We start from the raw sequence: 25237 nt of genomic DNA, 5'->3' as shown, positions 1-25237 counted from the left end.
AAAAGATTGATAGTCATAAAAGATTCCAAGACAGTATTTTGAAGAAAAGCACGGAAGCACTTTAAGAAATTTATGAACAGCAGAATGGATAACAGACCACATTTAATAAAAAGAATACTTGTAATAATATAGAACCTTTCACAATCTCAGGATGTCCCAAAGCACTTTTAAAAAAAAGTACTTCATTCACTAAAATTTAGTCAATGCTATAAAGTCGGAAAGCAGCAGCCAATTTGCACACAGCCCACAACACAAACAGCACTCTGTCCAGATTTAGTGATGTTAGTTGGGGGATAAATAATGGTCAGGACAGCAGGGAGAACTTTCCTGGTGATTTTTGAATAGGGCCATGGAATCTTTTACAGAGGGGTCAGACTAGGTTTAATATGTTATCTTAAAGACATCACATTACAGCACTCCCTATTTTGTGCTCCAGTTCCTGGAGTAGGACTTGAGCTCACAACCTTCTGAGAGTCAAACTTAATAACACAGAGGATAAGGCTCCCATTTAATATCACACAATGGATAATAGACCATATTTACCATCCGTGATCTGAATCCACACAAAGTGTTTGCCTACACGATCTGTTTGAATCCTGTCATCCACTATATTCTTCTCTCCAACAACACCAGCATGTCCAACAGGTTAAATCATTAAGGGCTGGATCTATGCTCAGGCTATTCTTGAATTTATCCCATATAGTATCCCCTTAGTAAATGCCAATCACTCTTTCCAATGACTCAACTGATTATGCCATATGCGCCAGGAAGGTCCTAGATGTTGCAGTGTTCAATATCACTCCCGACTCCTCAGATACTGAAGCAGCCCATGTGCATGTGCAACAAGACCTGAAAACATTTAGGCTTGGGCTGATAAGTGGCAAGGAACATGTGCACCACACAAGGGCCAGGAAATAACCATCTCCAACAAGAGTGAATCTAACCATTTCCCCATGACATTCAATGGCATTACCAACACTGAAACCCCCTCTATCAACATACTGGGGGTTACTATTGACGAGAAATGTAACTGGACCAGCTATGTAACCTGTGGATACAAGAGCTGGTCAGCGGCTAGGAATTCTGTGGCTCCTGGCTCTTACCTTCTCAAGGGCAATTAAGGATGGGCAAAGCAACGTCCACCTCCCATGAAAGAATAAATGTTCAATGTTAAAATAAGTCAGTCAGGTGGTGTGCACGATGAGTGGCCATGGGGACCAAATTGTACATGGAATCATAGTGTGAGTCAGCAGTCATAGGAGGAAGAGAACAGGTTCTTCTGTTTAAAATCATTCTCATTCACTCGTCTGAATCCTTGGCACGGACTCCACTGCTTTTCCTTCCTACATGATGCGAACGTATGATAAATAGCCCAATGTGTGATGTGGAAATGCTATACAGAATATAGTCTGTGCACTGTTGATGTGCCTTTCCATTCTGTTTGTCTTGGCAAACCCTGTCATACATGTGGCAGCCCTTCAGGGTTTGATCAGGAGTCACACCCACATTCTTTAACTTGATGCACCTCATTTTAACATGCTGCTCACCAAACACACATTTTATTTTTAGTACGCTTAGTGCACTTGTTTGGAGGTTAAAGATGAATAACATTCAGCCCCGCCCTCAAACATCTCCATGAACTCAACTGGGTGCAATCCACTGCCTCGGACCAAGTTAATGGCACAAACAGGAGATAAACGTTTCATACAGCCAGTGGAAACAGGTGTTACGAATACACAGCAGGCTGGCCAGCTCCTGAGACTCAGGTTAATGCTGCTGGCTGGGTCCTATTCCAAATGTTAAAGTATCTCTTCCCTGTACAGAGGCTGATAAACCTGCTGGGTCTTTTCAGAATTACCTACTTTTCTTTCCACTCCTGCTTATGCTTATAAGCTTGGCAATTTTCTCAAAAGTGTCTGGAACCCATCACTGTCACCTGTCGTGCAGCTGGTAACACTCTCGTTGAGTCAGTGGTTATGGGTTCAAGTCCCCATTCCAGGAACACAAGAACAACATTTAGGCTGACACTCCAGTGCATTGATTGTGTTGCACTGTCAGAGGGGTCGTCTTTTGGATGGGACGTTAAACCAAAGCTCTGTCTGCCCTCTCAGATCAGACATATAAGATCCCAGACCACGCTATTTTGATGAGGAGCTGGGGAGTTTCCCCTGCTGCCTAATCAATGTTAATTCCTCAATCAACACCATTAAAACTTATCTGGTCATCATCACATGACTATTTGTGGGAGCTGGCTGTGCACAAATTGGCTGCCACATTTCCTGTAACACAACAGTAACTATACTTCAAAAAAGTACTACTGAATTGGTTGTAAAGCATTTTTGTGATGTCCTGAGGCACTATATAAATGCAGGTCTCTTTTTTTACTAAACTACACAAACCAGAAGGCTCCAGGCACACCCTCCATCTCTGCCAAGTTAGCCCATCTTAGCCTCTTTATTGGTAGGAGTGCTGCCAATGGCCTTAATAGCACATACAACAAATAGCCAATCACTGGATAACCCTGTGTTTCCATCATTGACAGGTAAACATTGGCCAAGAAACCCTTACTTTTCATCAGAACTGTTCCATGAGATCCTTTATGTCCACCCAAGCCTCAAGGGACAGATGGATCCTTGGTTTAAGGTCTTATGTGAAAACTAGACAATATCTGTTACCACTTGTTTATTGGGAAGTCTCAAACTATAGTATTTGATCACCCTTTCCTTTCCTCCTTCAAAGCAGGAAATCACAGCCACATAGTAATCAGGGTGGAGAAGACTGCCCACACAAGGAAGTATGAAGAATCCCTTTATCACCATTGTACGGGGACACAGTCAGTACCAGTTAATCTTTGAATGGTTTACAAGCATACAAATTTTAGAGACAGTGCCAGGTTTGGACACACCCACATCTGTGTACAATTAACTGTCAATAGACTGTCTGAACAACCAAGCTCGCAGTCCCATCTGCATGTGTAATTAGCGGAAAGCTACGTCTATGGCATGATTCGGGCCACAGGCTACCCCTGATGTGAGGCTTATTTAGGCTTATTTAGTTTAGTTTGGATTAGCAATGTGTAAATTGGCTTTGAAATCAGAATATGAGTTGTCCCAACAGCAAGTGCCACATTGAGCTTTCTACTCTCATACAATCTTATAACACAGAATGAGCCCATCATGCCTGTTCTGGCTCTCAGTTATCCAATTAGTAGCACTTCCCATTGCCTGACACAAATTTCTTCTTCAAGTATTTATCCAATTCCTTTTTGAAAGTTACTATTGAATCTGCTTCCACCGTCCTTTCAGGCAGCACATTCCAGATCATAACTCACTGCATAAAAAAACTCTCAACTTTCCTCTGACACTTCTTTAAACGTATATCCTTTGGTTACTAACTCTCCCACCACTGGAGAATTATTAAGTACCCCTCAAAATTTTAAATCTCACTTTCCTTGTGTTGAGGAGAACAATCACAGCTTCTCTAATGTCCTTCAAGGCAATCAGGCAGAGTCAACATGGTTTTGTGAAAAGGGAGATCACATTTAACCAATTAATTGGAGTTCTTTTAAGTAGTCACATGTGCTGTGGATAAAGGGGAACCAGTGGATGTACTATACTTAGATTTCCAGAAGGCATTTGATAAAGTGCCACATCAAAGGTTATAGCAGAAAATAAAAGCTCATAGTGTAGTGAGTAACATATTGGCATGGATAGAGGATTGGCTAGCTAACAGGAAACAGAGTTGGCATAAATGGGTCTTTTTCAGTTGTCAGAATGTGTCGAGTGGTGTGCCACAGGGATCAGTGCTGGGGCCTCAACCTTTCACAATTTATACTTGGGTGAAGGGACCGAAGGAATGATTGCTAAATTTGCTGAGACAGAAAGAGAGGTAGAAAACCAAATTGTGAAGAGGATGTAAGGAGACTACAAAGTGACATAGATAGGTTAAGTGAGTGGACAAAGATCTGGCAAAAGGAGTACAATGTGGGCAAATGTGAAATCGTTCATTCTGGCAGGAAGAATAAAAAAAGCTTATTATCTAAATGGTGAAAGATTGCAGAGCTCTGAGATTCAAAGGGATCTGGGTGTTCTAGAGCATGAATCACAAAAGGTTAGTATACAGGTAATCAGGAAAGCTAACAATGTTATAATTTGTGAGGGGAATTGATTACAAAAGTAGGGAGGTTATGCTTCAGTTGTGCAGGGCACTGGTAAGACACATCTCAAGTATTGTGTACAGTACTGGTCCCCTTATTTAAAGACAGATGTAAATGCATTAGAAGCAGTTCAGAGAAGGTTTACTAGGCTAATACCTGGAGTGGGCGGGTTGTCTAATGAGGAAAGGCTGGAAAGGTTAGGCTTGTATCCACTGGAATTTAGAAGAGTAAGAGGCGACTTAGTTGAAACCTTTAAGATCCTGAGGGGTCTTGACAGGGTCGATGTGGAGAGGAGGCTTCCTCTTGTGGGAGAGTCTAGAACTAGGGGTTACAGTTTCAAAACAAGGGGGTTACTCATTTAAGACAAATGAGGAGAAATGTTTTCTCTCAGAGGGTCATAAGTCTTTGGAACTCTCTTCCTGAAAAGGCAGTGAAAGCAGAGTCTTTGAATAGTTTTAAGGCAGAGCTAAATAGATTTTTGATTAAAGGGTGAAAGGCTATCGGGGGTAGGCAGGAATGTGGGGTTCAGGTTACATTCAGATCAGTCATGATCTTACTGAATGGTGAAGCAGGCGCGAGGGGCCGAGTGGCCTACTCCCGCTCCTAGTTCTTGTGTTCCCATGTAACTGAAGCTCCACATCACTGATTCTAATAAATGCCCTCTGCACCTTCTCCAAGGCATCAATATGCTTGCTAACCCTCGTATAGAGAGGGTTGCACTGTGGTACTGATGCAGCTCACACAGAGAAGGGAAGGGGTTAGACTTCAAAGGAAATAAAGGGATACACTTGACATCATCCAAAACTCCACTGTCCATGTTCTATCTCACACCAAGTCCTTTTCAACAATCACCTACCCATACTTGCTGACCAACACTGATTCCTGTTAAGTAACGCCTCCATTTTAAAATTCTCATCCTTGTTTACAAATTCCTCCCCATCTCTGTAACCTCCTCCAGACCTACAACCCACCAAAATGTCATGTTCTTCATCAGTCAAAGCAATAATGATGTAAAAGTAAAAGTTCAACCGTAAAACACAGTTACTCACTTTTTAAATAATGAAATATGATCACATGAATCAGTGAAAATCCACATACACCAAAAAGCCTCAGACTTCCAGCTGATTGGGAGAAGAACAGCTTCGAGCATACCATTCAAAAATCATTTGATGATAAAGAACAGAAGATGTTCAAAATTGTATTTCTTGACTATATTAAATGGTCAACCACTGGTAGATTGTCAATTACATGGGTCATTTGAAGCGACTGAAATGGTTTCAGTCATTGATCTTTGCCAAGTGCTTGGAACAAGTGCCATCCAAATGGCAGCACACTTACCATGGCCATCTGAACTGCATATGACCTGAAAAAGGAACGGAATATATAATCTCTGCAGCTTGCTGAATCAGTTATTAGCAAACAACAATAAAACTGTGGGCACTGTGCCCAGCAAGAACAGACACCCAAAAATCCAAGAGATAAAAACAAAAAACTGCGGATGCCGGAAATCCAAAAGAAAAACAGAAATACCTGGAAAAACTCAGCAGGTCTGGCAGCATAAGCGGAGAAGAGCAAAGTTGACGTTTCGAGTCCTCATGACCCTTCAACAGAACTAAGTAGAAATAGGAAAGGGGTGAAATATAAGCTGGTTTAAGGGGGGGAAGAAGGGGGGGGGCGTTGTTGGGACAAAGAAGCAGTGATAGGAGGAGATAACCAAAAGATGTCACAGACAAAAGAACAAAGAGGTATTGAAGGTGGTGATATTATCTAAAAGAATGTGCTAATTAAGAGTGGAGAGCAGGACAAGCAAGGTAGCTGTAGTGGGGGTGGGGTGAAATAAACGATGGGTGGAATACATTTAAAAATAATGGAAATAGGTGGGAAAAGAAAAATCTATATAAATTATTGGAAAAATCAAAAGGGTGGGGGAAGAAACGGAAAGGGGGTGGGGATGGAGGAGGGAGTGCAAGATCTAAAGTTGTTGAACTCAATATTCAGAATAACCTGCTGACAAGGGTGGTGCTGTTGTTGTCTGGCACACTGACCTCTACCTCTCGGAGGCTGAGTGTCAACTCACAGACACTTCCTCCTACCTCTCCCTGGACCATGACCCCACCATTGAACATCAAGCCATTGTTTCCAGGACTGTCACTGACCTCATCTCTTCTGGAGATCTTCTTTCCACAGCTTCCAACCTGATAGTCGCTCAACCTTGGACGGCCCGCTTCTACCTCCTACCCAAAATCCACAAACAGGACTGTCCCGGCAGACCAATCGTGTCAGCCTGTTCCTGCCCCACGGAACTCATTTCTCGCTATCTTGACTTCCTTCTCTCTCCCCTTGTCCACTCCCTTCCCACCTACATCCGTGATTCCTCTGACACCTTACGTCACATCAACAATTTCCAGTTCCCTGGCCCCGACCGACTCCTCTTTACATGGATGTCCAATCCCTCTACACCTCCATCCCCCACTGGGATCGTCTAAGGGCTCTCAGCATCTTCTTCGAACAGAGGCCCGAACAATCCCCAACCACCACTACTCTCCTCCGTCTGGCTGAACTTGTTCTCACACTGAACAATTTCTCCTTAAACTCCTCTCACTTCCTTCAAATAAAAGGTGTGGCTATGGGTACCCGCATAGGACCCAGCTATGCCTATCTCTTTACGTGGTATGTTGAACATTCCTTGTTCCAGTCCTACTCCGGCCCCCTCCCACAACTCTTTCTCCGGTATATCGATGATTACTTCGGTGCTGCTTAAGCTCTCATCAGGACCTGGAAAAATTTATTAATTTTGCTTCCAATCTCCACCCCTCCATCATTTTCACATGGTCCATCTCTGACACTTCCCTTCCTTGACCTCTCTGTCTCAATCTCTGGTGATAGACTGTCCACCAATATCCAATACAAGCCTACCAACTCCCACAGCTACCTCGACTACACCTCCTCACACCCCACTTCCTGTAAGGACTCCATCCCATTCTCTCAGTTCCTTCGCCTCCGTCACATCTGTTCTGATGACGCTACCTTCAAAAACAGTTCCTCTGACATGTCCTCCTTCTTCCTTAACCAAGGTTTTCCACCCACGATAGTTGACAGGGCCCTCAACCGTGTCCAGCCCATCTCCCACGCATCCACCCTCACGCCTTCTCCTCCCTCCCAGAAACATGATAGGGTCCCCTCTGTCCTCACTTATCAGCCCACCAGCCTCCGCATTCAAAGGATCATCCTCCGCCATTTCCGCCAACTCCAGCATGATGCCACCACCAAACACATCTTCTCTTCACCCCCCCTGGTGGCGGTCCGTAGGGATCATTCCCTCCGTGACACCCTGGTCCACTCCTCCATCACGGCCTACTCATCAACCCCCACTTACTGGCACCTCCCCATGCAAATGCAAAATATGCAACACCTGTCCCTTCACTTCCTCTCTCCTCACCGTCCAACGGCCCAAACACTCCTTTCAAGTGAAGCAGTATTTCACTTGCATTTCCCCCAACTTAGTCTACTGCATTCGTTGCTCCCAATGCGGTTTCCTCTACATTGGAGAGACCAAATGCAGACTGGGTGACCGCTTTGCAGAACACCTTCCGTCTGTCCGCAAGCATTACCCAGACCTCCCTGTCGCTTGCCATTTTAACACTCCACCCTGCTTTCTTGCCCACATGTCTGTCCTTGGCTTGCTGCATTGTTCCAGTGAAGCTCAACGCAAACTGGAGGAACAGCACCTCATCTTCCGACCAGGCACTTTACAGCCTTCCGGACTGAATTTTGAGTTCAACAACTTTAGATCTTGAACTCCCTCCTCCATCCCCACCCCCTTTCCGTTTCTTCCCCCTCCCTTTTGTTTTTTCCAATAATTTATATAGATTTATCTTTTCCTACCTATTTCCATTATTTTAAACGTATTCCACCCATCGGTTATTTCACCCCACCCCCACTACAGCTACCTTGCTTGTCCTGCTCTCCACTCTTAATTAGCACATTCTTTTAGATAATATCACCACCTTCTGTGACATGTCTGTGACATCTTTTGATTATCTCCTCCTATCACTGCTTGCTTGTCCCAACAAACACCCCCCCCAACCCCCCTTAAACTAGCTTATATTTCACCCCTTTCCTATTTCTACTTAGTTCTGTTGAAGGGTCATGAGGACTCGAAACGTCAACTTTGCTCTTCTCCGCTTATGCTGCCAGACCTGCTGAGTTTTTCCAGATATTTCTGTTTTTGTTTTGACCCAAAAATCCAACACCGACATAGAAAAAATTCACGACAGAGAGCAAATAATCTGCGGGAGCCTGGCAGAAATGAGCAGCTAAAAAGATAGTCATTTCCTGTGTAGCAAGTACACAATCACATCTTTACAAATGGCAGAAATATTTTATTTTAAACAAGGCATGATGTCCACGCCAGAGCAAGAGCAGCACCAGGAGCTGAGAAACCAGTCCACCTTCCACTCATCCGGACAAACCCAAGAATGCCAAATTTCAAACAATCACATCAATTTATAGTACAGGAGAAAAAGGTGCTGATTGGTTGGCAAGTCAACTCTGGTTGGCTGAGGCATTACTATGGAGAAAGCAACTTGGAACTAAAGGCTCGAGTAATTCAAAAAATGCACAGCACCTGAACATTCCTTTTGTTTGCAAAGAACAGGTCCCTGCGTATCAATGTATGTTGCTTTTAGCAAGCATGAACGAACTCAACTGAATATCTTAAATTAATTGTTAGTGTAGCTACTAGCGTATTCAAGGTTGTTTAGCAATTGCTTGGGGAACCTATAGTTCCTCATTGCTATCTCCATGGCAATGCCATGGCCAATCAGAGTTTACTTGCCAACCAAACAGCACCCTTTCTCCAGTAGTATAACTTGTTGTGATCATTTGAAGTTTAGCATTCTTACATTTGTCCTGGTCAGTGCAAGACAGAAAGATTCAGCAAGATGTCTCTCTTTTCAGCGATATAGTTACACTCTCAAAACCAGCTGTGTAAAAACCAGAGTTGTCCAAAAATCGGACTCTATTAGAATGTGCCATGCATCAGTTTTTTACTCAACTAAAACTAAGTTACTTGGACAATTCGGCTAAACATTGCATGGCACCAGGCTTTTTATCTGCTTTGCTATTGGCACAGCCCACGCCCCAAGTAACCCTTAAGCCACCCGACCCGCATTGACCTGAATCGCCCACTGCACAAAATCTGGCACAGCCTTGGCCCCAAGGCAGCTAGTTTTGTGAGAGTGCAGCTATATTCAAGTTTTGTACTACCAAGTGACTGTTGGTCCACCTTCCATTAGGGCTGGGGAAAGAGTTCAGCAAACAGAGGATGATAAATGGTGCACAAATCAGAAAGCTGCTGCAAACTCTCAGGCAATATCTATGGAAGTCGATACTTCAGGTATAAGCTTATTCAGGATGTACCTGAAAGGTAATTTGCATTCTTTTTCCAGAGATGATGCCTGAATGTTACAGCATTTTCTGCTCGTATTTTATGTAGGAAACGTGGCAGCCAATTTGTACACAGCAAACTCCCACAAACAGCAGTTTCATTTTGTGGGTTGAGGGATAAATATTGAACAAGAAGAACTCCCCAGCTCTTATTCAAAATAACACTGAGAAATCTTTTACATACACCTGAGAGAGCAGACAGTTTAACCCCTCATCTGAAAAATGGTACCTTTGACAATGTAACACTCTCTCAGGTCTGTACTGAAGTGGCAGCCTCTGGAGTGGGACTGGAACCCATGACCTTCTGACTCAGAGGCCAGAGTGCTACTCACTGATCCACAGCTGGCACCTAATTTCTCAGAACCTTTTCATTGCAGCCAATACAAAGTAGACAGTGATTTGGTGATTGAAAATTATTTTCTGTCAATGATTTTACAGCAAACAGAAGAACTCACAAGCTTGAAGTTTAAGAACCAATGGTACGAGCTTGCAGTAGACAGAGCAAGGTCCAGTCTCCAGTGAATTATAAGTGGATCAAGCAGATATCAAGATTCCACAGCTTTGTGCGCCTGCTACATCCAGGTATCCATGAATCAGAGTCCCTCATGAGATTGGCTCCATGGAGACAAACCTGTCTAACAGGATCTGAAGTTGTGCAACTTGCTGCTTTTGAGCAAGGTCAGTGTCAAGTGCAGTCACATTGAGCTGGGTTCACTCCCACTAAATGAGAAACTACAGAAAGCACAGTAACAGAAGCTGCATCAATACTGCTGGTGTTGCAGGGGTGTGGCGGAAGGAGAGCGAGCAACAACTGATACAATAAACTTGTGAGAGGGCACTCTTACTGTTTAACACAGCTGGGGAGAGGGGGGAAACCAGAGGTTCCAACACTGACCCCTGTTTAACATAGCAGGAGCGAGTGCAATGAGGGGCAATACTATTGTTTAAACACAGCTTTCCTCAGAGAAATCTATGAAATGGTTAACATACTAATGTTTCACAGGAGTGACTCCTACTCATGGCAGCTCTCTGCCAGGGGGCTGGGTTTGAGGGGTGGTGAGGCAGCATCCTCTCGGGAGTTCTGCAATCCTGTCTGCTGTCTAATATGGCCTCAGAGTCTGTGCACGCACTGAAGTGTGACAGATTTTAACAGTGCTGCTTGTCGGGCGTGTGTTTCTTTTTTAAAAATGCTCTGACAAACATTCATACAGAACAACCAAAACCCCCTAGACATACCTTGAGGGACCCCCAATTCATATTTTAACTGGAACCAACCCAAAGAGGGGGAATTGTCAATATTTCCATTGCTGTGGTTTAGGAGCCTGTGAGAGGCAATTACATTCCTCTTGGGTCACTAAAAATAAGCTTGGTTCTGTTCTTTCCCAGATATCATTACCAGCTTTTATGGTTGTGGCTTCCTCAGTGACTTATTCTGGGAAGCTCTTGGGACACAATGAACTAGGACTTGGTCCAATTTTCTCACACAAACTACTAAGAGATCAAAATTACAAACCTGTGCGCTTGGAAAATAATGGCGCCATCTGCAATCACAGTCCCCAAAGACAGTTTAAAAATTATAATAAAGGTGCCTAAAGTTGCAAACACTCAGAGTGGCTTTACTAAGAGATTTCAGTTTTCCAAACGCAATGGAACCCAGCCTCCAGCTGTAGCAATGCAAACAAAGAGATTAAAAACAAAAACAGAATTAACAAAGAGATTGGCAGTCTTAAGATTTCTGGGCATATGTAGTGGTACAGTGCCACAGAAGAACTGGAACTGTGAACAGATCACAACCACACCCCACACCCCCACCTCACTTTGCAGACAAAGGGTCTGCTTCACTGCTGCAGGCACAAAAGCAGTTGGTAAATTTATTGCGCTCACCTCCTCACAGGCTCACCCTGTGAGAGTCAGAGCAAAATACTAACAGTTAACCATTGACTCCCAAAAGCAGAAGTTTTAATAGGCTGATTTGTAGTTTCTTGAGCTCCAAATTTTGCAATTTTCTCCAAAACTCATTAAGGACAAAGCTTTAAGTGAGAAGGTAGTGTTCCCCTGGGGAACAGTAAAATGAACACCACTTTCATTAATTAATATTGGGAAGGGCCACATTAAAAGGACACGTATGGAGGAGGAAGAGGTACAGTTACACTACAGAGCGGAGAGAAAATATTCAACCTCCCAGCCGGCTCTCAATCTCAGCCACATCCTGTGTAGAGACAAAATGCTGGTCAGATACTTCCCCCAAAGGGCGGATGCTAATACTGAGCTGCAGTCATTGCCAGGCTCTTCTTGGCCATCTCTTAGCAACACTGAGGACACCATTAACAGCCCAAACACCTGCTTGATCCTTCAACTGGAGATCCTGCAAAAACCTGGGGCACCCAAAGTGAAAATCTGAGGGGGGCTTAAATTCAAGAGCAGGAATAAATCTGTCAATACCTGTATAATGATATGAACTTATTGTTGTTGAACTCCTAAATTACAACTGTGACTACACTTCATCAAATGAATGATCCATCTCAGCCTCCTCCTGAGGTCCCCAGCATCACAGATGCCAGTCTTCAACTAATTCAATTCACTCCATGTGATATCAAGAAACGGCTGAAGGCACTGGATACTGCAAAGGCTATGGGCCATGACAACATCTTGGCAGTGGTACAAAAGGCTTCTGCCCCAGAGTTTGCTGCACCCCTAGCCAAGTTGTGCCAGTGCAGCTGCTACAATGGCATCTATCTGGCAATGCGGAAAATTGCCCAGGTATTTCTTGCACTCAAAACACAGGACAAAAAGGGGTGAAAAGATAGCCCGGGGGAGTCAGCAGTATCCAATCCAGCCTGTGGCTCCAGAGGAGAGTGGCCACATTCTGAGAAATCAAAGTGTGACATCACAGGAAAACAGATAAATGATTGGCTGGTGAACACGTGTAATTTGTGTAAAACTCGTGTAAAAAAGCGTTCTGGTTGGAGTCATACCTAGCACAAAGGAAGATGATTGTGGTTATTGAAGATCAATCATCTCAGCTTCAGGACCTCACCGCAGGGTACCTCAGGGTAGTGTCCTCAGCCCAACCATCTTCAGCTGCTTCATCAATGATCTTCCTTCCATCATAAGGTCAGAAGTGGGAATGTTCACTGATGATTGCACAATGTTCAGCACCATTCACAGTTCCTTAGATATGGAAGCAGTCTATGTCCACATGCTGCAAAAACTAGACAGCGTTCAGGCTTGGGCTGATAAGTGGCAAGTAACATTCACACCTCACAAGGGCCAGGCAATGACCATGCCCAACAAAAGCTAATCTAACCATCGCTCCTTGACATTCAATGCCATTGCCATCGCTGAATCTCCCACTAACAACACCCTGGGGGGTTACCATTGATCAGAAACTGAACTGGACTAGTCATATAAATACTGTGGCTACAACAGCAGGTCAGAGGCTAGGAATCCTGTGGTGTGTAACTCATCCCCTGACTTCCCAAAGCCTGTCCACCATCTACAAGGCACAAGTCAGGAGTGTGATGGAATACTCCCCACTTGCCTGGATGAGTGCAGCTCCAACAACACTCATGAAGCTTGACACCATCCAGGACAAAGCAGGCTGCTTGACTGGCACCACACCCACAAACACTCACTCCCTCCACCACCAACACACAGTGGCAATAGTGTGTACCATCTACAAGATGCACTGCAGTAACTCACCAAAGCTCCTTTGACAGCCCCTTTCAAACCCATGACCTCCACCACTGAGAAAAACAAGAGGAGCAGATGCATGGGAACACCACCACCTGCTAGTTCCCCTTCAAGCTACACAACATCCTGAGTTGGAACCAGAGACATTAGATTAAAACCCTGAAACTCCCTTCCTCACAGCACTGTGTATCCATACCACATGGACTACAGCTGTTGAAGGCAGCGTCTCACCACTTTTTCAAAGGCAATTAGGGATGGGCAACAAATGCTGGCTGTGCCAATGATGCTCACAAAAGAATTAAAAAGAATACATATCCTGGTTTGTAATGCAACCATAGGGGTACTGTATATACCTGTGTATAATGTGCCTATAGGGGTGTGGTATATAATGGTGTATAAGGCAGCTATAGGGAAGCGGTATATGCCAGTGTATAATGTGGCTATAGGGGTGTGGCAAATACCAGTATATGCTGAGGACATAGGAGGTGCAGTATATACCAGTGCATAATGTGGCCATAGGGGTGCGGTATATACCAGTGTATAATATGGCTATGGGAGTGCATATATACCAGTGTATAATGTGGCCACAGGGGTACAGTATATACTGGTGTATAATGTGGCCACGGGGACGCAGTATATACCTGTGAATAATGTGGCCTTAGGGACACAGTATATACCGGTGTATAATGTGTCCATAGGGACACAGTATATACCTGTGTATAATGTGTCCACAGGGACACAGTATATACCAGTGTATAATGTGTCCATAGGGACACAGTATATACCAGTGTATAATGTGTCCATAGGGACACAGTATATACCAGTGTATAATGTGTCCATAGGGACAGTGTATGCCAGTATATAATGTGGCCATAGGGACACAGTACATATCCGTGTATTATGTGGCCAGAGGGGTGTGGCATATACCAGTGTATACTGTGGCAGTCGGGGTGCAGTATATACCAATGCATAACGTGGCCATAGGGGTGCATATATACCAGTGAATACTGTGGCCGTAGGGGTGCAGTATATACTCGTGTATAATGTGGCCATAGGAGGTGCAGTATATACCAGCGTATAATACGGCTATAGAGGTGCGGTATATACCAGTGCATAATGTGGCCATAGGGGTATGATATATACCTGTGTATAATATGGCCATAGGGGTGCAGTATATACTAGTATATCATGTGGCTATAGGGGAGCTTTTTATACCAGTGTATAATGTGGCCATAGGGGTGCAGTATATACTAGTGTATAATGTGGCCATAGGGACACAGTATATGCCAGTGCATAATGTGGCCATAGGGGTGCAAATATACCAGTGTGTCCTGTGGCCGCAGGTGTGCAGTATATACCAGTGTATAATATAGCCATAGGGGTGCAGTATGTACTCGTGTATAATGTGGCCATAGGGGTGCATTACATACCAGTGTATAATGTGGCCATAGGGGTGCATACATACCAGTGTATAATGTGGCCATAGGGGTGCATACATACCAGTGTATAATGTGGCCATAGGGGTGCATACATACCAGTGTATAATGTGGCCATAGGGGTGCATACATACCAGTGTATAATGTGGCCATAGGAGGTACAGCATATACCAGTGTATAATACGGCTATAGGGGTGTGGAATATACCAGTGCATAATGTGGCCATAGGAGATGCAGTATATACCAGTACATAATGTGGCTATAGGGGTGCATTATATACCAGTGTATAATGTGGTCTTAGGGATGCATACATACCAGTGTGTAATGTGGCCATACGAGGTACAGTATATACCAGCATATAATACGGCTATAGAGGTGCGGTATATACCAGTGCATAATGTGGCCATTAGGGGTGTGGTATATACCTGTGTATAATGTGGCTATAGGGTGCAGAATATACTAGTGTATTATGTGGCTATAGGGGTGCTTTGTATACTAGTGTATACTGTGGCTGTAGGCATGCAGTATATACCAGTGTATGCTGAGGCCATAGATGTGCAGTATATACCTGTGTATAATGTGGCCATAGGAGATGCAGTATATACCAGTACATAATGTGACCATAGGGGTGCGGTATATTCTAGTGCATAATGTGGCCATAGAGGTGCTGTATATACCAGTGCATAATGTGGCCATAGGGACACAGTATATGCCTGTGTATAACGTGACCATAGGGATACAGTATATACAGTGGCCATAGGCATGCGGTTTATGCGTGTGTGTAATGTGGCCATAGGAGGTGCAGTATATCCCAGTGTATAAAGTGGCCGTAGGAGGTGCAGTATATACCAGTGCATAATGTGGCCATAGGGATGCTTATTATACCAGTGTATAATGTGGCCATAGGGGAGCGGCATATACCTGTGTATAACGTGCCTATAGGTGTACGGTGTATATACTGGTGTATAATGCAGCTATAGGGATATGGTATATGCCAGTGTATAATGTGGCTGTAGGGGTGTGGTATATTCCAGTGTATAATGTGGCCATAGGGGTGTTGTATATACCAGTGCATAATGTGGCTATAGGGTGTGGTATATGCCTATGTATGATGTGGTCATAGGGACACAGTATATGCCTGTGTATAATGTGACCATAGGGATACAGTATATACCAGTGTATACAGTGGCCATAGGCATGCGGTATATGCTTGTGTATAATGTGGCCATCGGAAGTGCAGTATATCCCAGTGTATAATGTGGCCATAGGAGGTGTAGTACATACCAGTGCTTAATATGGCCATAGGGATGCTTATTATACCAGTGTATAATGTGGCCAGAGGGGAGCAGTATATACCTGTGTATAATGTGCCTATAGGGGTACAGTATATACTGGTGTATAATGCGGCTATAGGAGGTGCAGTATATACTATTGTATAATGTGGCCACGGAGACACAGTATATACCTGAGTATAATGTGGCTTTAGGAACACAGTATATACCAGTGCATAATGTGGCCATAGGGGTGCAGTATATACCAGTGTATACTGTGGCCGTAGGGGTGCAGTATATACCAGTGCATAACGTGGCCATAGGGGTGCTTATATACCAGTGTATACTGTGGGTGTAGGGGTGCAGTATATACTCATTCATAATGTGGCCATAGGGTTGCATATATGCCAGTGTATACTGTGGCCATAGGGGAGCAGTATGTAACAGTGTATAAAGTGGCTATAGGGGTGCATATATACCAGCGTATGATGCGGCTATGGGGATATGGTCTATACCAGTGTATAATACGGCTATAGGGATGCGGTATATACCAGTACATAACGTGGCCATAGGGGTGCAATATATACCAGTGTATAATGTGGCCATAGGGACACAGTATATGCCAAAGTGTAATGTGGCCATAGGGACACAGTACATACCCTTGCATAATGTGGCCATAGGGGTGTGGTATATGCCTGTGTATGATGTGGTCATAGGGACACAGTATATGCCTGTGTATAATGTGACCATAGGGATACAGTTTATACCAGTGTATACAATGGCCATTGGCGTGCGGTATATGCTTGTGTATAATATGGCCATCGGAGGTGCAGTATATCCCAGTGTATAATGTGGCCGTAGGAGGTGCAGTATATACCAGTGCATAATGTGGCCATAGGGATGCTTATTATACCAGTGTATAATGTGGCCATAGGGGAGCGGTATATACCTGTGTATAATGTGCCTATAGGGGTACAGTATGTACTGGTGTATAATGCAGCTATAGGGATGTGGTATATGCCAGTGTATAATGTGGCTGTAGGGGTGTGGTATATACCAGTGTATAATGTGGCTGTAGGGGTGTGGTATATACCAGTGTATAATGTGGCTATAGGGGTGTGGCATATACCAGTGTATAATGAGGCCATAGGAGGTGCAGTATATACCAGTGCATAATGTGGCCATAGGGGTGCGGTATATACCTGTGCATAATATGGCTATGGGCGTGCACACATACCAATGTATAATGTGGCCACAGGGGTGCAGTATGTACTGTTGTATAATGTGGCCATGGAGACGCAGTATATACCTGAGTATAATGTGGCCTTAGGAACACAGTATATACCAGTGCGTAATGTGGCCATAGGGGTGCGGTATATACCAGTGTATACTGTGGCCATAGGGGTGCAGTATATACCAGTGCATAAGGTGGCCATAGGGGTGCATATATACCAGTGTATACTGTGGCTGTAGGGGTGCAGTATATACTCGTTCATAATGCGGCCATAGGGGTGCATATATGCCAGTGTATGATGTGGCTATAGGGATATGGCCTATACCAGTGTATAATACGGATGCGGTATATACCAGTGCATAACGTGGCCATAGGGGTGCGTATATGCCAGTGCACACTGTGGCCGCAAGTGTGCAGTATATGCCGACGTATAATGGGGCCATAGGGGTGCATATATACCAGTGTATACTGTGGCCATAGGGGTGCAGTATATACCTGTGTATAATGTGGCCGTAGGGGTGCGATATGTACCCGTGTATAATGTGGCTATAGGGGTGTGGTATATACCAGTTTATAATGTGGCCATAGGGGTGCTGTATATACCGGTGTATAATATGGCCATAGGGGCGCGGTATATACCAGTGTATAACACGGCTATAGGGGTGCATATATGGCAGTGCATAATGTGGCCATAGGGATGCGGTATATACCAGTGCATAATGCGGCCATTGGGGTGCTTATTATACCAGTGTATACTGTGCAGTAGATACCGGTGTGTAATATGGCTACAGGGGAGCATATATAACAGTATGTAATGTCATCATAAGGTACGGTATATACCAGTGTATAATGTAGCCATAGGGGTGCATACATACCAGTGGATAATGTGGCCATAGGAGGTGCAGTATATACCAGCGTATAATATGGCTATAGGGGTGCGGTATATACCAGTGCATAGTGTGGCCATAGGGGTGTAGTATATACTAGTATATCATGTGGCTATAGGGGTGCTTTGTATACCAGTGTATACTGTGGCTGTAGGTGTGCAGTATATACCAGTGTATACTGAGGCTATAGGTTTGCAGTATATACCTGTGTATAATGTGGCCATAAAGGTGCATATATACCAGTGTATAATGTGGCCATAGGAGGTGCAGTATATACCAGTACATAATGTGACCATAGGGATGTGGTATATTCTAGTGCACAATGTGGCCATAGGGGTGTTGTATATGCCAGTGCATAATGTGGCCATAGTGTGTGGTGTATGCCTGTGTATGATGTGGCCACAGGGACACAGTATATGCCCGTGTATGATGTGACCATAGGGATACAGTATATATCAATGTATACAGTGGCCGTAGGTATGCGGTATATGCCTGTGTATAATGTGGCCATAGGAGGTGCAGTATATACCAGTGCATAACGTGGCCATAGGGATACTTATTATACCAGTGTATAATGTGGCCATAGGGGAGCGGTATATACCTGTGTATAATGTGCCTATAGGGGTACAGTATATACTGGTGTATAATGCAGCTATAGGGATGCGGTATATACCAGTGTATAATACGGCTATAGGGATGCGGTATATATCAGTGCATAATGTGGCCATAGGGGTGCAGTATATACCAGTGTATAATGTGGCCATAGGGACACATTATATGCCAGAGTGTAATGCGGCCATAGGGACACAGTACATACCCTTGCATAATGTGGCCATAGGGGTGCATATATGCCAGTGCACCCTGTGGCTGCAAGTGTGCAGTATATGCCGATGTATAATAGGGTCATAAGGGTGCATATATACCAGTGTATACTGTGGCCATAGGGATGCAGTATATGCCTGTGTATAATGTGGCCATAGGGGTACAGTATATACCAGATTATAATGTGGCATAGGGGTGCTGAATATACCTGTGTATAATGTGGCCATAGGGGTGCGGTAGATACCGGTGTATAATATGGCTATATGGGGGACATATATACCTGTGTATAATGTGGCCATGGGGACACAGTATATCCCAGTGTATAAATTGGCCATAGGGGTGCAGTATATACCGGGGTATAATGTGGCCATAGGGGTGCATAAATACCAGTGTATAATGTGACCATAGGAGGTACGGTATATACCTGTGCATAATGCAGCCATAGGGGTGTGGTATATACCAGCTTATAATGTGGCATAGGGATGCTATATATACCGGTGTATACTGTGGCCATAGTGGTGTGGTAGATACCGGTGTATAATATGGCTATAGGGGGACATATATACCTGTGTATAATTTGGCCATGGGGTGCAGTATATACCAGGGTATAATGTGGCCATAGGGGTGCAGTATATATGTGTATAATGTGGCCATGGGGGTGCAGTATATACCTGTGTATAATGTGGCCATAGGGACACAGTATATCCCAGTGTATAATGTGGCTATAGGGACATGGTATATACCAGGCCATAAGAAACAGAGTACGTTTTATCAACTTTTTTTTGAAAAACTCAATTTTGGTCACTTGATTCCTTTAAATGCAGTAGCATGTCATCCATCACTTGAGCTCCAACCTAATGCATAAATAGCAAGATGCCAGCTATTGATAACCTTACTTTTCAGAGGTTATAACACAACACCACCTGCCCAGTTGTGTTTGGGTCAATGGATAAATAGGTTGGGAACAGTAAAGGTTACCATGAAGCTTCCATTGACAGAAAAACAGAACTGGTTCAGTAATGTCCTTTAGGCAAGGCAACCAGTGTCGTAGCCTCCAGGACAGCCCCGCATCTGTCTGACTGAGTCTTTCCTGCCCCTTGAAAAGGCCCAGGGCAAGACAGTCAGTCATGTCAGATTGTTACATGCAGTGGTTTAGGGAAAAAGGACCAGCACCACCTTCTCTCGGGAACTAGAGGAAGGCAATCAAAATCAGCCTTGACAGTGAGGCCCATGTCCTATGAACATAAGAAGAGATTAATTTCTCCCTGGACTACCACAGACAGGACACAGAGAAGAGCTGAGGAGTCTTCACAGTACCAGTTACAGAATGGACTGCTTTCCTCTCTGCAGTACCCACGTACTGTACTTTAGGAGTAAAATGTCCCCAAGATGGCATATCTTACAGAACACAGAATGTGTACAGTAGCATAGTGGTTACTTTACAAGATTAATAATCCAGAGGCTTGGATTTATGATCCAGAGTTCAAATCCCACCATGTCAGCTGGGAATTTAAATTGAGTTACTTAAATCAATCTGGAATAAAGAAGCTAGCCATGGTAACCATGAAACTAACAGACCACCTGCTATAAAAACCCATCTGATGTCCTTTAGGGAAGGAAATATGCCATCCTTACCTGGTCTGGCCTACATGTGATTCCAGGCCCACAGCAATGTGGTTTACTCTGAACTGCCCTCTCAAATGGGCTAGCAAGGCACTCAATTATAGAGCTGACAAACATGTTGGTCTTACCAGCTATGCCCACAACCCATAAATTAATGACAAAAAAGATTGAATATTTGCAACAAGCAGTGTGAAAACAAGCCCTTGGCAGAAATAAGCAAATAAGTTGGGTGTCATCTTGAATAATTCTGCTCCCAACATTTCTTGAAAGCATCAATTCACAGTGGGATAAATTTCATCTGTGCCAGCTGCCCTCCAGTCACTTGCCCAAGCCTGGGCAGTGAGCCTCACTAGACTATTCCGCTAGAGGGGGCATCACAGTTAAGCAAGATTCTGTACCTATACAGTGGGGGTCCCTGGATAGCAGGACAGGAGCAGGAACCATGGCAGAATCTCCTTTTGGAGCACTGCGGTCAAAAGACAGATCAGTTTACTTAGCACAAAAGTAGGATTGAAATCACGTAGTCTGCCTGCAGAAACCTTGCCATTGATTTTGAATATATGAAGCTCCTGCTGAAGTCTAGCTTATGACCTTCCCCACCAGTTTTCAAATAATCACAGGATTAGAATTCAATGGGAGAGCTGGGTCAGCAGCAAGAGGTCGAATACGAAACATCTATAAAACATCCCAAGCTGCTTCAAAGGGCCTTAGAGCAGACGAACATTGACACAGATTCATATAAAGAAACATTAGGACAAGTGGCCAAAAGTTTGGTCAAAGAGGTAGAATAAAAGAAGCATCTTGAAAGAGAGAAAGGAGCAGGAGTACCTCCTGAATTCAGGGTTCGTAACAGACAACGGGATTGTTCCCCAGGACAGGAGACACCAATGTCAAGAATGCCATCTGGATCATAAGGAGAAACCGATTCCTGTCGTTACTCAAAAACTCTGATCAATGCCTTTCTATGACTGTATGCACCCCCACCCCAGGGAGATCCTCCCCACCCCAGGGAGATCCCCCCCACCCCAGGGAGATCCCCCCACATCCCTCACCCCAGGGAGATCCCCCCACATCCCTCACCCCAGGGAGACCCCCCTACCCCCCTCACCCCAGGGAGACACCCCCACACCCCTCACCCCAGGGAGACGTCCCCACATAAGGGAGACTTCCCCAACACGCTTCACCCCAGGGAGACCCCCCACCCCAGGGAGACCACCCCCCACACCACCCATCCCAGGGAGACCCCCAACACCCCAGGGAGACCCCTCTCCCAAACCCCTCACCCCAGGGAGACCCACTACCCCAGGGTGATCCCCCACCCCAGGGAGACCCCCCAACCCCCTCACCCCAGGGAGACCCACTACCCCAGGGAGACCCCCCCCACTCCCGTCACCCCAGGGAGACCCACCACCCCAGGGAGACCCCCCCACTCCCGTCACCCCAGGGAGACCCAACACCCCAGGGAGACCCACTACCCCAGGGAGACCCCCCCACACCCCACACCCCAGGGAGACCCACTACCCCAGGGAGGCACGCCCCCCCCACACCCCTCACCCCAGGGAGACCCCCCCACACACCCCTCACCCCAGGGAGACCCCCCCACACACCCCTCACCCCAGGGAGAACCCCCCACACACCCCTCACCCCAGGGAGAACCCCCCACACACCCCTCACCCCAGGGAGAACCCCCCACACACCCCTCACCCCAGGGAGAACCCCCCACCCACCCCTCACCCCAGGGAGAACCCCCCACACACCCCTCACCCCAGGGAGAACCCCCCACACACCCCTCACCCCAGGGAGAACCCCCCACACACCCCTCACCCCAGGGAGAACCCCCCACACACCCCTCACCCCAGGGAGAACCCCCCACACACCCCTCACCCCAGGGAGAACCCCCCACACACCCCTCACCCCAGGGAGAACCCCCCACACACCCCTCACCCCAGGGAGAACCCCCCACACACCCCTCACCCCAGGGAGAACCCCCCACACACCCCTCACCCCAGGGAGAACCCCCCACACACCCCTCACCCCAGGGAGAACCCCCCACACACCCCTCACCCCAGGGAGAACCCCCCACACACCCCTCACTCCAAGGAGAACCCCCCACACACCCCTCACCCCAGGGAGAAACCCCCTCACACCCCTCACCCCAGGGAGACCCCTCCACACACCCCTCACCCCAGGGAGACCCCTCCACCCCAGGGAGACCCCCCACACCCCTCACCCCAGGGAGACCCCCCCCACACCCCTCACCCCAGGGAGACGCCCCCACACCAGAGAGACTTCCCCGACACGCTTCACCCCAGGGAGACCACCCCCCACACCACCCATCCCAGGGAGACCCACTACCCCAGGGTGACCCCCCACCCCAGGGAGACCCCCCCAACCCCCTCACCCCAGGGAGACCCACTACCCCAGGGAGACCCCACCACTCCCATCACCCCAGGGAGACCCACTACCCCAGGGAGGCACCCCCCCCCCCCTTTCAGGGAGACCCACTACCCCAGGGAGGCACACCCCCCCCACACCCCTCACCCCAGGGAGACTCACTATCCCAGGGAGACCCCCCCCACACCCCTCACCCCAGGGAGACCCACTACCCCAGGGAGACCCCCCCCCACACCCCTCACCCCAGGGAGACCCACTACCCCAGGGAGACCCCCCCCCCACACCCCTCACCCCAGGGAGAACCCCCCACCCCAGGGAGACCCCCCCCCCACACCCCTCACCCCAGGGAGACCCCCACACACCCCTCACCCCAGGGAGACCCCCACACACCCCTCACCCCAGGGAGACCCCCACACACCCCTCACCCCAGGGAGACCCCTCCACCCCAGGGAGACCCCCCACACCCCTCACCCCAGAGACCCCACCCTCGGCACTGGAGCCCTGACCTCAGGATGTGCCCCTCACCAGCCCAGTTGCGGCCTTTTCTCTCCTGCGCCCAGCGCGATGCAGGTTCCCCCCCCCCCACCCCAACCCCGGCGCCCTGCGGCCGCTCCGGGAAGGAGAGGCGGCGCTGGCCGGGCTCGGGGCCGCTCACTCTGTTTGTGAAGAGCTAAAGCCCAGGCCTCAGCCTCAAGCCCCGGCTCCCTCACTTTTCCCCGCTTACTGCCGGCTCTTACCTGGCAGTCCTCGGCCCCAGCACAGCCCGGCCCGGTCAACTCCGGCCCCGGTTCCAGCTCTCTCCCGCTCCCTGATCCGGGATCCGTGCAGCCCCGGACTCACTTCCGGCGGAACAGCAAGAGAAGCGCCCCCGCGCGGACAGCTCACACCAACCAGCCCTTAGCAACCAGACAGCCCATAATAACCACACCTGAGCATTCCGACAGCCTATAATAACCGGCACAAAAACAGAATTACCTGGAAAAACTCAGCAGGTCTGGCAGCATCGGCGGAGAAGAAAAGAGTTGACGTTTCGAGTCCTCATGACCCTTCAACAGAACTGGGTGAATATTAGGAGAGGGGTAAAATATAATCTGGTTTAAGGTGTGGAGGGGGGTGGTGTAGTTGTAGGGACAAGCAAGCAGTGATAGGAGCAGATCAACGAAAGATGTCACAGACAAAAGAACAAAAGAACACAGAGGTGTTGAAGTTGGTGATATTATCTAAACTAATGTGCTAATTAAGAATGGATGGTATGGCACTCAAGGTACAGCTCTAGTAGGGGTGGGGTGGAATAAGACTAACCGGGCATAAAAGATATAGATTTAAAAATAATGGAAATAGGTGGGTAAAGAAAAATCTATATAAATTATTGGAAAAAAACAAAAGGAAGGGGGAAGAAACAGAAACGGGGTGGGGATGGAGGAGGGAGCTCAAGATCTAAAGTTGTTGAATTCAACATTCAGTCCGGAAGGCTGTAAAGTGCCTAGTCGGAAGATGAGGTGCTGTTCCTCTAGTTTGCGTTGGGCTTCACTGGAACAATGCAGCAAGCCAGGGACAGACAAGTGGGCAAGAGAGCAGGGTGGAGTGTTAAAATGGCAAACGACAGGGAAGTTTGGGTCTTTCTTGCGGACAGACCGCAGGTGTTCTGCAAAGCGGTCGCCCAGTTTACGTTTGGTCTCTCCAATGTAGAGGAGACCGCATTGGGAGCAACGAATGCAGTAGACTAAGTTGGGGGAAATGCAAGTGAAATGCTGCTTCACTTGAAAGGAGTGTTTGGGCCCTTGGACGTTGAGGAGGGAGGAAGTGAAGGGGCAGGTGTTGCATCAATTCCGTGGGCATGGGGAGGTGCCATAGGTGGGGGTTGAGGAGTAGGCGGTGATGGAGGAGTGGACCAGGGTGTCACGGAGGGAATGATCCCTACGGAATGCCGCCAGGGTGGGTGAAGAGAAGATGCATTTAGTGGTGGCATCATGCTGGAGTTGGCGGAAATGGCGGAGGATGATCCTTTGAATGCGGAGGCTGGTGGGGTGATAAGTGAGGACAAGGGGGACCCAATCATGTTTCTGGGAAGGAGGAGAAGGCGTGAGGGTGGATGCGTGGGAGATGGGCCAGACACGACCGTGGGTGGAAAACCTTGGTTAAGGAAGTAGGAGGACATGTCAGAGGAACTGTTTTTGAAGGTAGCATCATCAGAACAGATGTGATGGAGGCGAAGGAACTGAGAGAATGGGATGGAGTCCTTACAGGAAGCGGGGCGTGAGGAGGTGTAGTCG

At 46.8% G+C, this 25237-nt stretch overlaps 1 protein-coding gene across 4 annotated transcripts in view; it reads right to left on the bottom strand.

The window, feature by feature from the left end:
* The window catches only part of LOC121281931 (serine/threonine-protein kinase 38), an 86573-nt gene extending 62722 nt beyond the window's left edge, over positions 1-23851 (bottom strand). For 2 of the 4 annotated variants that reach the window (XM_041195156.1, XM_041195159.1), the window contains exon 1: positions 23702-23851. The gene's annotated coding sequence lies outside the window, so the exon portion shown is untranslated. Of the gene's footprint in view, positions 1-21398; positions 21474-23701 lie in introns of all 4 variants that reach the window. The other 2 variants (XM_041195157.1, XM_041195158.1) reach the window with 2 other exon arrangements.
* Positions 23852-25237: the final 1386 nt, after the last annotated feature.

The sequence above is a fragment of the Carcharodon carcharias genome, chromosome 9 (assembly GCF_017639515.1).
Source record: "Carcharodon carcharias isolate sCarCar2 chromosome 9, sCarCar2.pri, whole genome shotgun sequence".
In the NCBI taxonomy this organism is placed as follows: domain Eukaryota; kingdom Metazoa; phylum Chordata; class Chondrichthyes; order Lamniformes; family Lamnidae; genus Carcharodon; species Carcharodon carcharias.
Note: the sequence above shows the minus strand (reverse complement) of the source record. Positions and strands in the feature narration are given on the sequence as shown.